This window comes from Mustela nigripes, chromosome X, assembly GCF_022355385.1.
Source record: "Mustela nigripes isolate SB6536 chromosome X, MUSNIG.SB6536, whole genome shotgun sequence".
NCBI classification, from domain to species: domain Eukaryota; kingdom Metazoa; phylum Chordata; class Mammalia; order Carnivora; family Mustelidae; genus Mustela; species Mustela nigripes.
This window is the reverse complement of record NC_081575.1, coordinates 18,123,657-18,137,105: the sequence shown is the minus strand read 5'-3', so window position 1 is coordinate 18,137,105 and position 13,449 is coordinate 18,123,657. Positions and strand designations below refer to the sequence as shown.

The 13,449-nt window shown below is 43.9% G+C and overlaps 1 long non-coding RNA gene across 1 annotated transcript in view; it reads left to right on the top strand.

The window, feature by feature from the left end:
- LOC132007778 (uncharacterized) overlaps positions 1-3,959 on the top strand; it is an 84,632-nt gene extending 80,673 nt beyond the window's left edge. The window contains exon 3 of the long non-coding RNA XR_009401433.1: positions 3,637-3,959. This is a non-coding gene — a long non-coding RNA (uncharacterized LOC132007778). The remainder of the gene's footprint in view (positions 1-3,636) is intronic.
- Positions 3,960-13,449: the final 9,490 nt, after the last annotated feature.

Genomic DNA, 13,449 nt, shown 5'->3' with positions numbered 1-13,449 from the left:
ATGATCTCAATGATATGAGGAATTTGAGAAATAAGACAGTTCCTAGGGGAAGGGAGAGAAAAATGAAACAAAATGAAACCAGAGAGGGAGAGAAACCCTAAGAGATTCTAAAACTCAGGAAACAAAGTGAGGGTCGCTGGAGGGGAGGGAGGTGGGAGGGATGGGGTGACTGGGCTATGGACACTGGGGAGGGCATGTGCTATGGTGTGTGCTGTGAATTGTGTAAGACTGCTGAATCATACACCTGTACCCTTGAAACAAATAATACAGTATATGTTAGAAAGAAGGAAAGAAAGAAAGAAAGAAAGAGGAAAAGAAAGGAAAGGAAAGGAGAGGAGGCCACTGAAATCACTCTTCACAGTGCCTTGACCATGGAGCACACATTCTTGGGAGGGGTGGGGAATCAGAGAAGTAAGTACACAAATAAACAAGATGGAAAGAGTGATAAATGCTATGACAAGAATAGAATAGAATGTGGTCTCCAAGAAAACAGATTTGTATCTGCTTTGCTCATTGCACTACTCCACCCGCCCAGTCTGGGGCCTTGCACACATCAGCCCAAAGTAAAAATTGGTCAAGTTGAATCGAACTGAATCATAAGCAGGGTACAATGATAATCATTGCTCCGTATTACACCCTTGCTCCTCCCAGCTATCCGCTCTCTTTGGGTTCCTTGCTGTTCTTCCCAGTGGAGCCCTTCCCCTCTCCCCCTGCATGTCCAGGTCCTAAACATCTTTCCACACTTAGCTGAAATTCCATCTTCTTCAGGAGTCCTCCGTGACACACCTGCTGCTCTTACCTGTCCCCTGACCAACCCCGATTCCAGCATGGCTGGTATCAGTGATGTGCATTTTAGCCCTAGGTTTTCTCATGCTTGGTCATTTGCCAAATGTTCTTTCATAACATTGGCTGAAATGATTTCATCTTTACATGCTTTTAAATCCCAAACAGGGAAAGATTTACCTGTAGATAGGCATGGGTTTTTGTTGGTTTGTTTCCCCTTGCTTAGCCATTTACTCGTTGTATATGGACTTAGGTAAATGGTTCGCTTCTCTGAGAGTCAGTTTTCTCATCTGCAACTCAGGGGTAGTGCCTCCCTCGGGAGGCTGTTCTGAACACCCAGGTTATGTATGCTGCTACCGCGTGGTAGGTCCTTGATAAACAGGAGGAAGGAGGAGGAGGTGGGGGGAGGAGGAAAGCTGCAGGCTTGGCCCCTCTTGCTGGTTTGTCACACTGGTGTGGGGAGCCAGCGCTAGCCCACTTTGCCTTCAGGGTTAGCAGGACGGAACTCGCGGAGGCATGCCCAGCTCAGTAACCCCACTGCTGGAATAAAAACGCCTGGAAAGAAGGGAATAGCAGGGGCGGAGGGTGCCCGGACATGCCATCAGTTACAGCCACAGCCATGGAGCACAAGCACCTAGCATCAGCGTGAACTGCTGAGGAGGTGCTCCGTAATTTTTGAACTGACTCTAAGGATGGTCTGCCTGCCTGGGTGTGGCCTGAGCTGCCACCCCAGGGGCAGAGGTGCTGCTGTTATGCTAATTTTTGTGCATCCCCTGGGTTAGGAAAGAACAGATACTTCAGCTGCCATGGGAAGAATGGCAGCGATGAAGTCTGTCACGCGTGAGGTGGTATTAACAAAACAAATGAGGACCCTGTCTCTGGATCAAATCACTCTGGTGTTTTGGGGGAGGGGGTGGAAAAAGCCCTGCCTAAGTAATTTCTGTTTACTTGTTTTGAGCTTATAGCCCATGACTGCTCGATTAGATGATTCATGAGCACGGGGTCCCCAAATGTAAAGAGCGAAATGGACAGGCTTTCCTCTAATTTCAGCCTCTCCACCAGCAGGCTTGTTGGGCTTGGAGTACACCTGCTGCCTTCTCAGCTATAAACTTTCCAAGCCCTCAGTCAAGTCCACCCCATCCCACTCTGCTTCCCGCCCCAGACGATGTCTGGGGCTAGGGGAGGTCACTGCAGAGCAATCAGGTGGAGTGAGCTCATGCCCGAGGTCCTGACCTGTATCTACCCTGGCTGGGAGAGCTTTCCCGAACATGTTTCAGGTATGGTCATCCTAGTACTTAAGAGCATAGATTGTGAAATGAGATTGACCCGATTTTATGTTTTCCCATTTAGGAGTTATATGGCTTTCAGCAAACACTTAACTTCTATGGTAGAAAAAAAATGGACCTACCTTATTATAAAGGAGTTATGAGAACCAAATAAGGGAACACATGCCTGGTGTCTGGCATGGGTGCTTGGTACCAATTAAGTATCAATAAATGTTAGTTTCTATTATAATTATTGGCAGGGGCAGTGGTGACATGGGAAGCAATGGTTTTGACCAAAGAGCTGGAGAGATTGATGTTATCATCCAAGTAGGTCTGTGGCTCCTCCATCAGGCTGGCTTTCAAGGAGAACTGGCTAGCTTCATGGACCACAAGTGTGCCAGGACACCTGCAATTTAAAAGAGCAAATTTTACTGCAAAGCCGTAGTTGTCAGCATGGGAGAAGTAGACTTGGTTCCTGCCAGCCCCAGGAGGTTAGCTGAACCACAAGGCTCTGACCAGTTATAGGCGGATCAGCACCCAGTGTAGTTCAAGTCTGGCACGGGTCAGCAGCCTGGTCTGACGGCTCAGTGGTGACTTTCAGGGAGATTACTCACAAGTGAAGTAGGCCTCTGACCCCAGCCCTCCCCTGCTCCCCTGTTAATCAGTTTGTTAGTGGGTCCTGCAAGAAACAGATACCAAGATGAGATTCAATGTGTCAGGATTGCGTTAGAAACACCTGTAAGAGAAAATGGGGGAGTGGGGGGTTGGGCGAAGGGAGCTGGAGAGGCTGGGGGCAGCTTCGGGTGGCAACGTGAACCTGAGCCCACTGAGCAAAGGAAGGAGGACAAAGGGTCCCAGAGCACTGCCGCCGGAGCCCTGGGCCAATTCCATTCTCTGTGGCTGGAGGTCAGCGATGCGCGTGATCATGGCTGCCACAGTCAATGACAGGAGTAATATGTCAAAGGGAAAATGATCAGATTTGCAGTTGACACAGGTGCAGTGCTCGGAATATGAGTGTAGGAATGCACTCATTTCTTGGGCTGCCTCTCTCTCTCTTCTTTCTCGTCATGACCATTTGTGGTTGTATGATCAGAATATTCTGACAAGTTATAAGAAACTACATTGTGGAGGAATACGCAATAACATCAAGGTGTATTTTTCATTTAAGAAAAACAGGTTACTAAATCTGCATTTATAACATGAGTTCCGTTTTGTTCAAAGAACATACATGCTTCGGAAAAAATATAAAAAGAGATAAGCATAAGAATATTAACAGTGGGGGCGCCTGGGTGGCTCAGTGGGTTAAGCCTCTGCCTTCGGCTCTGGTCATGATCTCAGGGTCCTGGGATCGAGCCCCGCATCGGGCTCTCTGCTCAGTGGGGAGCCTGCTTCCTCCTCTGTCTCTCTCTCTCTCTGCCTGCCTCTCTGCCTAGTTGTGATCTCTATCTATAAAAAAAAGAATATTAACAGTGGTCATATTTATATATATGCATATATATATGTGTGTGTGTATGTGTGTGTGTGTGTATATATATATATATTTTTTTTAACTTCTTTTTTTGTCTCTGTGCTTCCTGTTTTTCCACAGTGCTCCGGGACACAACTTTCACTGGCTTGGCCTCTTCATAAAGCATGAAACAACAAAGTGGTTTCTCTCACTATCTGTCGCCATTTTCAACGACATTCTTGGTTTTTGGACTCCTTACCTGCTGGGACCACTGAGGACCCCTGTCACCTAGTCTCGGTCCCAGTGCCCTCCTAGCATCCAAACCTCTCATCTGACTTAACTCGAAGCTACTGTGGGATTATTCCCCATTGGAATGATTAGCAGGAATAATATTATTAATGTTTGCCCCCACTTCCTCTGTTTCCTAGAAATAATGGCTAATGTGTATTAAGTGCTTATTGTATGCCAGGTACTCTAAGAAATATTTTAAATGGATTGACTGAATTCATTTTCTTGATAACACTATGAGGTCGGCACTATTATTATACATAGTTTGCAGAGGAGGGCATGAGGCAACAGAGGTGAGTCAGGTGGACTAACATAGGCGGTCAGTGAGGCTATTTGCCTACCTTTGCTGACATTTCTTGGTCCTGCCTCCAAAAGGCTAAGCCCTGTCACTGGCCCACCTGCAAGTGTGAAAGATGTATACATACAATTTTTCTCCAGGCAGGGCACCACCTAAAGCATCCAGCTGGGACTTGGGACAACTCATTAAATCCTCTGCATCTCAGTTTCCCCACCTGCAAAGAGGACTCATATACCTTTAAAGAGTTCTTAAGATGATTGATTAGAATAAGGTATGGGAGATACCTGAGGCTGGTGTCCGGTAGAGGGAGAGCAATCGCAGAGTGAGGTAAGGAAGCAGGAATATTCAGGTTCAGTTCATGGAAAAGAGGGGATTCTAATATGAGCACTTTGAAACATTCATTTTCAGAACCTGAAAAAAAAAGAAAGATTGTGTTCAGAGTGAGTTTGCAGAGTGGTGGCCCCCTGAGTTCAGGCCTTTGAGAATTTAGTGGAGGAACCATAGGACTAACCCTTTGACAGGAAAGGTAGGGTCACTCTGGTCAGCCCAGAGTGCAAAGGAGCTTCGACAAAGGGTGGGGGGGAACTAGGAGACAGGACCTAGGAAAACGCTGTGGAAGGAGTTACATTTACACTAACCGAGAAAGGGGGTTAGGGTATGTCATGTGGAGGGAACGGCATGCACAATGGCCCAGAGGCAAAAAGACCATCATTGTCATTGTCATCATCATACCTAACTTTTGAGGGTCTGCTGGGTTGGAAGCATACAGTAGTTGCTTTCTATGTGTTATTTGAAATCCGCACACAAGCACATAAAGGAGACATCATTATGCACATTTTCAAGATGAGCAAACGGAGCTTTTAGAGGTTCAACAGTTGGGCGAGGGGTCAAGTTGAACCCGGAGAGCCCAGGCATGCTGACTCCGAAGCCCAGGCTCATTCTGCTACCCCAAGGCTCTCCTTTGAGACCCCAAAAAGCCAAGTCCAACTTTGGGGAACCATGGACTATTCGGTGTGGCAGAGACGTGTCAGGGGAGTCAGAGAAACAAGGCTGGAGGAAGAAGCAGGACCCAAGTTCCACCAGGCTCTGAAGGCCCACCTCAGACATTCCCTAGGAGTGGGGGAAACTCCATGGGGATTCAATGGGGGAAGGGAGGATCTCCAAAGTACTTATGGTGTTGGGGGTGGGCAACGAGATCCATTCTGTGGTATAGAAAGGTCGCTTTGGCAGAATTGGGGACATCGAATGAGAAGATGGATTTTGGAGGTAGGGACGCCCTGGACAAAGCTATTGCAGCAGCTCATTGTTGAAGTCTGAGAAAGGGGGGGTATGGGCACTGATGTACCTGCTGCTTTGCTGAATGAGTTTACTAGAAAAGTTTCAGAAGTCTAAGTCACTTGTCTCCAGAATCTTCCCCAAGTCTCTCCTGCTTCCCTTCTCCTTTCTTCTATTTTTTGTCCCCATTCCTCAGGGTGATTCTAGATCCCAAACAGGAGGCTGTCTAGGAAGCAGGTCATAAAGGAAGAGAAAGCTATTATTCATGTTGGGAGGCTGGCCCCTACAATGCTGTGGCAGGAAGGAAGAAATCTGTTTACAAGACAGTGGGGATGGGAGAGTGGTGGCCACCAGCAGCAATTCTGCTGGTGCCGCCCATGAGGCCATGAGGCCTGTCTAGCTGGGGGATGGGGAGCACCTCTTGGCCCGCCTGGCTCTCCTACTCAGATGCTTGCCCAGTGAGGAGGAAGCCATGGGTAACACAGGGATCCAGTTCACTGTAACAGGAAGGATGTACGTTTTGGTTGGTTACCTGCCAGCCCTTTGATTCCACATTAGCTACTTGAATGCACCAAAGGGCACAGATACGATGAGAAGGGAAAGCTCACTCACATGAATGTTAATAACTCCGGTCGTTTCCTTGTTTCCGGGCCTGGACTTGCACCCTCGCATGCAAGAAGCGCCATGTTGGCATGACTGCTTGGGCTCAAACGCCATGGCAGCACTTAACAAGCTGTGTGACCCCAGGGTTGGTTATCCTGCATCTGAGTTTCCCCACCTGTAAAGTGGGGATCATGATCACAGGGTTGTGATAAAGATGAAACAACTGAATATCCGTAAAGGACTTAGGATAGTGCTTGGTTATTTTTACTTGGTCAGTGAGGCACAGGGACCAGATGTTCTCAAGTGTTTCTAGAGTCACCTTCCCTCTAACCTGAGCCTCTCCCTGACCATGGCTAGGTCCTCACCATGATGCCACCCAAACCCTCTTAACGTAACTGAAGGGAGAAGGCCTTCCTTCCTTTCAGTCTATCCCCACCCGCCCATCGGTTAGTTTGTTCTCAACTCCTATGCAGAACTTCCTCCACCTACCCCTACCCTAAAATTTTCTTATAATTATTCACTATAATTATTTGTGGTATGCATTCTGACATATCTATAATTTTGTCACGAATACAATTCTTGCCTTCTCCACTCCACTGTTAGGTCTCTGAGGGCAGAACGGTTTTCTATTTCTTAGATCCCCACAGTAAGCCCATGAAAAGAACCCAATGTCAGAAGAGGAAAGCTGCTCTCAGAACCATTCTCAATTCCAGTCAACTCTGTGTGTTGGCAGAGCTGGCGGTGGTCTACATGGAGGAACCAGCCATGACCAAGAAGTCTTCCTTGCACAAAGTATTTCCCTCACCAGGGCCAGGCACTCACCATCATTGATCCGTGTCTGTGTCTTAGGCTTTCCCCTTTCCATAATCCTTCAAAACATATAAATACTCATGGGATCATGGGATCCTTATAGATGGGAAGGGCAGCAGGATTCAGGATGGGAGTACAAGGAATGGTGGTGGAAAAACACGTGAAACTGGGAAGTCAAGTGCCCCTGTTTCAATTCCTGGCTCTCTTTGTAATTCCCATGGAGAACTCTGGTGAACCACAACTTCTCTGTGTTCTTGTCTATACACAGAAATACTGTAATATATAGTTTTCAACAAACCTTTGGGCTTTAACCTTCTATAATTCTACAGAATCAAGTAGTGGAAATTCAGGTACACATTCAGGCAACCATGCAAATATTTCTTGCGTGAAACCCATTGCTCATGCAAGGATATTGTTGACTGGAGAAACCAGCTTGGAAAGCCACTGTGACGGCATTTATCAAAAACTTTAAAGAGGTTCACATTCTTTGATCCAGTCATTTCATTTATGTGAAATCATTCAAAGTACAGCAAAGCCTTATGAACAAACTTTAAATGTGGTGATACTTAGAATAATAAAAACAGAAACAGCTTAAATGCTGCATCATATGGAAAAGACTAAGTAAACTATACATTCCATTCATTTGGGTTGATTGATTGATTGGGTGACCAAGTAGCCTTTAAAAAAGAATGTAGCAGGGACAGTGTTTATGCTCTAGACATAAAAATTTTTAAGGTACTCCAAAATTGCAGGTAGAATATTCTCACAACTATGTAAAATAAACAAATCATTAAAAGTGATGAACAAAAGAAATACCAAAAAGGAATATATAAAAAGACGATGGGATTCAGGTATGAATTTTTCCCCTAATTTTCTAATATTAGCATATAGTTTTTCTTAATAATAGAAATAACAGCATTTATTTAAAATACTCTATTTAGGGGTGCCTGGGTGGCTCAGTGGATTAAGCTTCTGCCTTCGGCTCAGGTCATGATCTCAGGGTCCTAGGATCGAGCCCCGCATTGGGCTCCCTGCTCAGTGAGGAGCCTGCTTCCCCCGCCCCAGCCTGCCTCTCTGCCTGCTTGTGATTTCTCTCTCTGTCAAATAAATAAATAAAATCTTTAAAAAAAATAAATAAAATACTCTATTTAACAGAATTTAGTATGCCATAAATTGCAATGTGGTGCTATTTAACAGAATTTAGTATGCCATAAATTGCAATGTGGTGCTTATTTCATGGACAATAAAATATCACAAAAGTTATCTAAGATCCTTCGACTACCCATCTATAGTCCTACTAAAGAACAGCCAACTCTGTGACTCCTTACCTGTGTGGCTTTGGGCAAGCCACTTAACTTCTCTGAACTTCCATTTACTCCAAGTATAAAAAAGGGACTAATTGCATACAAGAGCTTAGTGCAAACCCCGGTTCATCGTAAACACTCAATAAAAGTTAGATATTATTGGTTGTAATGGTATTATTATGCTCTTTCCTCTAATTCTGATAGAGAGCAAAAATGACTAGAGAATGCTTCAAGGAAGAGGGTGGGGGGCAGGCTTGGGGTTTTTTGGTTTGTTTTGTCTGTCAAAATACGAAGATGGATTGAAGGTATGCATGCATCCCCAAAATTACTTCTCTAAGTTTTACACTTTATTTGCATTAATGAAAACCTAATCAGAATACAAAGGAGGGGGAAATCTGAACAGCAAAGGCCAGGGAACAGGCTCCTATTGTATCTTTACATTAAAAAATTTATTGTACATGCTGAGAAAAAGCATTGGGTTTATGTAACTGAGGATTAGTCATTTAAATTCTGAGTGCCAAGCCCCACTGTAGGATCAGAAGGGGCTTTCTCAAGCATTTCCCCCTGCTCAGCGTTATTTCCAGGAGCTAACAGCTGCAGTCCTTGGCTCAAGTAGATTGTCACAAAACTGCCTGTGTGATCACTTAGGAAGTAGATTTATTTCTTAATACCTTTCTCCTGCCCACAAAAGATTTGAAACAGCTACATTTAAAGATAAAATGGGGAGAGCCAAAGCAAGGAACAAGGAGATCCTGCTAGCACCAGATGTATAGGAAAATAGTATATATTGTATGAAAGGAAGAGGAAATAGGGTGGTTCTTTGATCATGTGGGAAGGTAGTTGAAAACATGACCCTAAAGTAAAAGGAAACTTTAATGCGGGCGCACGTGTGCACGCACACACACACATACACACTTACAATCATAGCAGGCGATGTGGGCTCCCTAAATCTCCAAGTGCATAAAACTGATAGTAATCTGAATTGATACTCAACAATAAAAACAGTCTCCTAGGACTTGCATCTTAAAGTGTTTAAAGAGGGGCTCCTGGGTGGCTCAGTCAGTTGATGAAGTGCCTGTCTTTGGCTCAGGTCATGATCCCAGGGTCCTGGGATGGAGCCCTGCATGGGACTCTGCTTCTCCCTCTCCCTCTGATCCTGGGCACGCTCTCTCTCTCAAGTAAAGAAATAAAATATTTTTTTTAAGACTTTATTTATTTATTTGACAGACGGAGATCACAAGTAGGCAGAGAAACAGGCAGAGAAAGAGGAGGAAGCAGAGAGCCTGATGCAGGGCTCGATCCCAGGACCCCGGGATCATGGCCTGAGCTGAAGACAGAGGCTCCAACCCACAGAGCCACCCAGAAGCCCCTAAATAAAATATTTTTTTAACCCACTGAGCCACCCAGGCGCCCCTAATTTTTTTAAAAATAAAATATTTAAGGAATCATCTTGATTCCTTGAAGAGCTACTATACCACATGGGGAAATTCTAGGAAGCCAGAGCTCCTGGAGGGCAGCGAAAGGACAAGTGCCTCATACCTTTTATGAAATGGTACAGGATCAACATAGACATGAAAGATAAAATAAACCTAATTTTCCTCGCAGGATAACATTTAAAAAAAATAGTTCAGTAATAAAAAGAAAGGTAAGAACAGCACAGGATGACATCTAACACTCAACGCTACATTATAAAGAAGAAAATGCTGCTGACCCGATGTCATTTTTGTTGGTAACAGATGACAAACCTAATGGATTTCGGGTAGCAAACAACATAATATATTCTGACCTTAGAAAGGCTTTTGATTCTGCTCCTGGCCATGACCTGCTCATTAACTAGCTTGAAAACTATCGTTCAGACCATATCCAATTGGCACTGGCGGAAGATATCGACAGACTAGTTTTGATAGTTCAATAAGAACAAGAGGGGTGAAGCACACCGCATTGGGTTTCTCAAGGAGATGACCTAAGGCTGACACTACTTAATATTTTCATCAATACTTCAGTGGGTAGAAGACAAAATATGCTTGCTAATGACAGGAAAATACAGTAATGAAGAGTTTTAACCCAGAGTTAAGAAGTTACATGATAGATGATGGATGGGAAGCTATTTTCCATCTCCACCTCCAAGAGCCACAGAAAACAGATCTAGAAAAGTGTATGAAAGATGGGTAGAGAAAGAGGAAATAATAGTTCGTTAACAAATGCTACATTTGAGGATAAGACAAAAAGGAGGTCACAGAGAATTAAGGTGGGAGTCCAAATAAATGAAGAGGCTCCCAGAGAAGGAGTTATTTATAGATACACAGAACAGGGAAGCTAGTGGAAAAGGCTGAAAAGTCATTTACAAATATAACTGCAGGTCAGAATCTGATGGTGATATGTGACTAGCAATCTATATGCCTGTTGGAAAAAAGTACACCAGACCACAAAGAGCTCAATATGCCTTAGGAGTGTGTTTAAGGCAACCACTCAGCAAAGAAGGTGAAATAATCCGCTCGACTGGATATCATTCATCACGGCAATTTTTCCTCTGAGGGTAAATAGTTAAGGAGCGGAATGTAGATAGAGCCTTGATGGATGCGAGAGCATATAGGATACTCCGAAATCAAGAACATTAAACAAAATGCAGTCTAAGAAGGTAAATGTTTTTAACAAACCAAAACCACGATAGAAGGCCCCAGGTGGTTGCGAAGGAAGAGGGCGGAAATTCTATGGGTCCAGGAATGGATTACATCATTATCAGTCCCTGGGAAGAAGGGAGAGTGAGAGGTAGAGTTGGCTGGAGTAAGAACTCCCCAAAGCCCTGAAAAGCAAATTGGAATGCTTTTGACAAAAAAAGAAAAAAAAAATTCCCTTTACAAAAGTCCCAATCTAAGCAGATCACGAAAGTCTAATGACAAGTAGTAAAAAGCGCATGATTGTGTATAAATGTGATTTGGAAAGCCCTAAAATAAAAAAGGATACAAAAGGTAAAGAGGGAAACATTCTTCAATTAGTTAAGGCCACAAAGGAGGCTGAAGGAAAGAAAGCCCCCAGCCCCTCACATCATCCATTTGAGAGCTCCTGCCTCATGACAACCGGGGGAAACTCGTGAGCAAAGCGAATTCCGGGGGCCCTGCAAAGAACAAAATTAAGGGGTATTAAGAGCACGCAGTCTTTAATTCCCGTCTCATGTCGGTCTTAGCTTTTTGATTTGTTACTGAGGATTATTGGGGCACCTGCGAAGCTTTGAGAAGAGAAATTATAACTTTTCTAATCCGAGGAATATCTTTTAAAATAAACTTATTTTTCAATTTCATAATACGTTAATACCTGCTCATTATTAAAAATACAGAGGGGGCTACAGAAAGCGAAATCTGGTAGTGTTCCTTCACTTCGCCAACCCCAATCCCCTCCACAGAGCTAGAGCTAATTAGTATGTCAGGTTGGGAATACGTCCCTCCAGGTCTTTTTCTGTATATTTGCACGCATGTGAGCATGCACACCCCCACACGCCCACACACTCCTTAAATACACAGACTAGAGACTGGCTCAGGGCAGAACATGGAGTTCGGCCTCATTCCTGGTAGTGGAAAGGTAGTTTCTTATACCCCACAGTGTTGATAGGCCAGCTTACTGAAACATCGCCTTCACTGATAATTAGATTGTTTTCCATCTTTTCTAGCATAAACAGTCCTGTGACGGTGTCTCTATAGACACAAATTTGAACACTTACGGAGTATTTCTACAGAAGAGAAGGCAATATCCTAAAAGCGTAATTTTGGGGGATACACTTTCGAAGTTTTGATAGATGCTGCCACATTGCTATCCAGAATTGCTGTCACAGATTCCTCTCTTTAGAGTATCTGAGAGTATGTCTTTCCCTACACCATCAAAGACCCCAGATGCTATCTCCTCCGCTCCCCATTTCAGAGGCCAAAAAAAAAAGAAAGAAAGAAAGAAAGAAAAGCTATGTTTTGTTTTGATTTGCATTTCCCCATTATCATCATCTAGGGACTACTGCCCATTACCCAGTGAGAATGAGCCCCTTTTCATATGCTAATTATCCATTTATACTTCTGTAAATTGCTTATTCAAAGACTTATTCATTTAGCTATTGGTTTATCTTTTCCTTATTGGTTTACACGAGCTCTTTGTACATTATGGATATTAACCCTTTGTCATAGACAGTATAGCTGTTTTCTTCTAAACTGTCGCTGGTCTTTTTTTTTGGTAACAACTTAAAACTAACTTTATAATAGGGGTTTTTGAATGAAGATTACCAATACTTTTAAAAAATGATACAATTAAGTTAAGTCTTATTTTTTATCTTTATTTTTTTTTAAAGATTTATTTATTTTGAGAGAGAGAGAGAAAGAAAAAGAGAGAGCACATGAGCAGGAGTAGGGGCAGAGGGAGAGGGAAAACCCCGAAGCAGACCGCCCTATCAAGCGTAGAGCGGAACACTGGGCTTGATTCCAGGACCCTGAGATCATGACCTGAGACAAAATCAAGAATTGGACTGAGCTGGCAAGGCACACTTAAGTTTTATTTTTTTCATCCAATAAAATGTACCCCATTTTACAATCTGTTGTATTCATGCAGTTAATCTTTCTGACAAGTCTATCATTAAAGTCCAGTAAGGCTTTACCTGACCCTGTTTTTTTTTTTTTAAGATTTTATTTATTTATTTGACAGACAGATCACAAGTAGGCAGAGAGGCAGGCAGAGAGAGAGGGGGAAGCAGGCTCCCTGCTGAGCAGAGAGCCCGATGTGGGACTCGATCCCAGGACCCTGGGATCATGATCTGAGCTGAAGGGAGAGGCTTTAACCCACTGAGCCACCCAGGCGCCCCTACCCGACCCTTTTCTAAAGCACTTAAAGCTAGTTTGCAATTACTTAGAAATCCTAGGCCCTCCAGGCCACTCTTAGGAATCAAGCCTTTAACAGCACTAGGAACCCCTCTACTTTCCTTAAGCCACATATAGACAAGGCAACACTTAGTTGAATTGAGACTCCTAAGCCAACGTGGACTGCTAAGTTAACCTCATAATTCAGATCTCAGAAGAAAAGCCCACGGTTAGGGGGCTACAAACTCTTATGTCCCATTCGACCCCACAGTCCATCAACACGTCCAGTGGCAACAGAATCTGTTCTATAAAGAGTGTCAATTTGTGCCCCAGTGTATTAGTTTGCTATAGAACTAGCAAAGCCAAGAGCTCGTGATTAGCTGACAGATTTACAGACTGCATACCCGCTACCCATCACGAAGATTTGAGAGACAAGTATGGCAGTAAACAGGGTTTCTTCGTTCTCAAACACAGAAGATAATATTTGGGAAAACATCAAATTCCCTGGCTCCCTTCCACATTTGCTCTCTTCCCAATGCTTGGGCCC